The sequence below is a fragment of the Staurois parvus genome, unplaced genomic scaffold, assembly GCF_062004578.1.
Source record: "Staurois parvus isolate SC_StPar_1 unplaced genomic scaffold, SC_StPar_1.0 ptg001229l, whole genome shotgun sequence".
NCBI classification, from domain to species: Eukaryota; Metazoa; Chordata; class Amphibia; order Anura; family Ranidae; genus Staurois; species Staurois parvus.
Window position 1 is genome coordinate 58582 of NW_028319025.1, and position 4345 is coordinate 62926.

The window sequence follows — 4345 nt, forward strand, 5'->3', positions numbered from 1 at the left end:
CCCAGATAACAGCCCAACTTATCCCCATCCCTGGGGAACCAGAGAACCCCTCCACCCAGATAACAGCCCAGCTTATCCCTGGAGATCCAGAGAACCCCTCCACCCAGATAACAGCCCGACTTATCCCCATCCCTGGAGAACCAGAGCACCCCTCCACCCAGATAACAGCCCAACTTATCCCCATCCCTAGAGAACCCCTCCACCCAGACAACAGCCCAACTTATCCCCATCCCTGGAGAACCAGAGAACCCCTCCACCCAGACAACAGCCCAACTTATCCCTAGAGAACCCCTCCACCCAGATAACAGCCCAACTTATCCTCATCCCTGGAGAATCAGAGAATCCCTCCACCCAGACAACAGCCCAACTTATTCCCATCCCTGGAGAACCAGAGAATCCCTCCACCCAGATAACAGCCCAACTTATCCTCATCCCTGGAGAATCAGAGAATCCCTCCACCCAGACAACAGCCCAACTTATTCCCATCCCTGGAGAACCAGAGAACCCCTCCACCCAGATAACAGCCCAACTTGTCCTCATCCCTGGAGAACCAGAGAACTCCTCCACCCAGATAACAGCCCAGTTCATTTCCATCCCTGGAGAACCCCTCTACCCAGCCAGCACACAATGTCCGCTCATATCATGTGACTTTTAAAGGAATGTAATTGGCCAGACACACTGAGCAAAGCGGTCACCTACAGGTTCATGTAAATGTCGTTATTTCTGAACCCCGATAATAAAAACTATTTTTTTATGTTATTCCTCGTTCATGTATTCTGTATTCAGACTGAGGACCAGATGGAGCAATAAATCAGGCAGCCAGCGGTACATTCTCCAGCATATAGAGCTTTTGGCTTCATATATTTTATTTCTATGTTCTATAGACATCGATCGTTTTGCAGTGCAATAGTCACTTCTGGTTCAACAGAAAAAAAAATGTACATTAAAAAAAAAAAAGATCGCCCAGCACACGGTGTTATAGGGAGGAGGCGGGGCAAGCCTAGAGCGGGAGTGCTTCCTAACGGATCCACCAATCAGATCTCGGTGTTGTATATACAGCTGGGGGGGGGGGTCTGGACTCTTCCTCGCATTGCACTGTACAGGGTTCTTCAGTAAGGCGAGAACGTGATAACGGACGGCAACCAGATTTCTGAAGCGGCTCGCCGTAGATCAGCACACAGCATCGTTTCAATGGCGGCCGAATCAGATCAACTTTTACATCAAATGAAGAACATCAGAGAAACAAAGAGAAGATTCTGAGTGTACAATAGAAAGAAATCATCACATGACCTCTGTATTATATAATATAATCCCTTAAAGCGAACCTTCCAGCGAAATCCACCATCACCCCAGCGGAGGGGCCTACAGCTGGCGGTCAGCGAAATCCACCATCACCCCAGCGGAGGGGCTTACAGCTGGCGGTCAGCGAAATCCACCATCACCCCAGCGGAGGGGCCTACAGCTGGCGGTCAGCGAAATCCACCATCACCCCAGCGGAGGGGCCTACAGCTGGCGGTCAGCGAAATCCACCATCACCCCAGCGGAGGGGCTTACAGCTGGCGGTCAGCGAAATCCACCATCACCCCAGCGGAGGGGCCTACAGCTGGCGGTCAGCGAAATCCACCATCACCCCAGCAGAGGGGCCTACAGCTGGCGGTCAGCGAAATCCACCATCACCCCAGCGGATTGGCTTACAGCTGGTGGTCAGCGAAATCCACCATCACCCCAGCGGAGGGGCCTACAGCTGGCGGTCAGCAAAATCCATCATCACCCCAGTGGAGGGGCTTACAGCCGGCGGTCAGTGATCCTTCCAGGGAAATCCACCATCACCCCAGTGGAGGGGCTTACAGCCAGCGGTCATCGAACCTTCCAGTGAAATCCACCATCACCCCAGCAGAGGGGCCTACAGCTGGTGGTCAGCGAAATCCATCATCACCCCAGCGGAGGGGCTTACAGCCAGCGGACCTTCCAGGGAAATCCACCATCACCCCAGCAGAGGGGCCTACAGCTGGTGGTCAGCGAAATCCATCATCACCCCAGCGGAGGGGTTCACAGCCGGCGGTCAGCGAACCTTCCAGCGAAATCCACCATCACCCCAGCGGAGGGGCCTAGAGCTGGCGGTCAGCGAAATCTACCATCACCCCAGCGGAGGGGCTTACAGCTGGCGGTCAGCAAAATCCACCATCACCCCAGCGGAGGGGCTTACAGCTGGCGGTCAGCAAAATCCATCATCACCCCAACGGAGGGGCTTACAGCCGGCGGTCAGTGATCCTTCCAGGGAAATTCACCATCACCCCAGCGGAGGGGTTCACAGCCGGCGGTCAGTGAACCTTCCAGGGAAGTCCACCATCACCCCAGCAGAGGGGCTTACAGCCGGCGGTCAGCGAAATCCATCATCACCCCAGCGGAGGGGCTTACAGCCGGCGGTCAGTATTGGGACGAACGTGATTTGGCTCAAAATGTATTAAACATGAAAAATACAACCTTACAAAATTTTGGAAAATTTAAATTTCTCAGATAACCCCCCACCAAACTAATAATGATGTCATAGAAACACCCACTCCTGTCCGGACCACATGCCATCACTAAGGCTCGGTTCACAACGCGGCGGTCCCATTGTTGTGCCATTTCCTGTGCGACTTTCATGCCAGACTTCTACAGAGTATTCTCAAAGGAACAATCTACAACGGGGGACAACTAGCGGCCAGGTAGGGAACTGCAGATGGAGGCGGAGTTAAAAGCAGAAGAGTCAACTATTGAACTAAGTCCTAATTGTAAACCATCAACTTTGGCAAATAAATCTGTACTGGACGAGGGTGCGTTTCCCTACACATCATCCGGCCAATTGATGAATCTAAAATATACAACCTTTAATAAAATATATAAAATATAGGCTCAGCTGTAATTAATGCCTATTGGGGTGGAATGTTCTGCGTTTTATAGTCCATCATTTGCATTCCTCAAGACGGTGAGGTATTTTTGGTGGATATGGTGATGTATGGGGCTTATCCATGAGGCTGACATTCAAGCCCGTGGACGAGTATACCCGTATTACCTATACGAATTCATTTTGTCCATGGGGGGGGGGGGGTAACTCATTTCCTTAACAGAGGTTATATATTGAAGCTGATAGGCTGATGATCAAACTACAGGACCTCTTTGTATGCCGTCACTTCACCTAAAACGGTACGGTGTTTGATTTGGTGTCATTAAGCAGTTGGATGGAAGGTAAGTATCTGCAATGGTATCCAATCCTATTGTTGTGCGCAGAATATTCCCCTCCAATAGGAATTCATTACACCTGAGAATACTTTTTTTTTTATATATATATTTGAATAAAGATGATATATTTTAGATGCATCAATTGGCCAGATTGTGAGTAAGGAAACGCACCCTCGTCCAATATAGATCTTTTAAAAGCAAGAAGAGTCCCGGCTCCTCCCTTGTCCAGGCCAAGCCCCCGTTTGAAGGTGGGTGAAATGTGGTAAAACCTCCCATTTTTACCTGCAAGTTCGACAATCGATACAATTATTCTATAATACATGATAGTTTTTTGGGGGGTTTTACGCATTCCACCCACCTTCAACCATAGGCTTGATCTGGACGAGGGAGGAGCCAGGACTTGTCTGCTTTCAACTCCGCCTCCATCCGCAGTTCTCTACCTCGCCACTAGTTGTAGAACTGCAGATGGAGGCGGAGTTAAAAGCAGAAGAGTCCTGGCTCCTCCCTTGTCCAGACCAAGCCCCTGTTTGAAGGTGGGTGAAATGTGGTAAAACCTCCCATTTTTACCTGCAAGTTTGACAATCGATACAATTATTCTATAATACATGATAGTTTTTGGGGGGTTTTACGCGTTCCACCCACCTTCAACCATAGGCTTGATCTGGACGAGGGAGGAGCCAGGACTTGTCTGCTTTCAACTCCGCCTCCTTCCGCAGTACTCTACCTCGCCGCTAGTTGTAACAGTGCACCATGCGGAAACTAGTGGCCAGATGGAGAACTGCAGATGGAGGCGGGGTTAAAAGCAGAAGAGTCCTGGCTCCTCCCTTGTCCAGACCAAGGCCCCGTTTGTAGGCGGGTGAAATGCAGTAAAACTTCCCATCTTTACCTGCAAGTTTGACTATCAATATGTTTAGTTTTAATAAAATACTTTATAGTTTTTTTTACTTGTTTCACCCACCTCCAATCATGGGTTTAGTCTGGACAAGGGAGGAGCCAGGACTGTTTTGTTTTTAACTCCGCCTCCATCTGCAGTTCTCCACCTGACCACTCGTCCCCGTCACACTGTTTCCTGACCCCAACATGGCAGCTTACATGTAGGATGCTGCCATGGATTGGCGCCAGG

General features: G+C 50.2%; 1 long non-coding RNA gene across 1 annotated transcript; it reads right to left on the reverse strand.

The window, feature by feature from the left end:
* Positions 1 to 826: 826 nt before the first annotated feature.
* Positions 827 to 3648, reverse strand: LOC149438000 (uncharacterized). Its single transcript, XR_016307972.1, has 2 exons — positions 2331 to 3648; positions 827 to 2271 (listed from the first exon to the last, which is right to left on the reverse strand). It is a non-coding gene; the product is annotated as an uncharacterized LOC149438000 (long non-coding RNA).
* Positions 3649 to 4345: the final 697 nt, after the last annotated feature.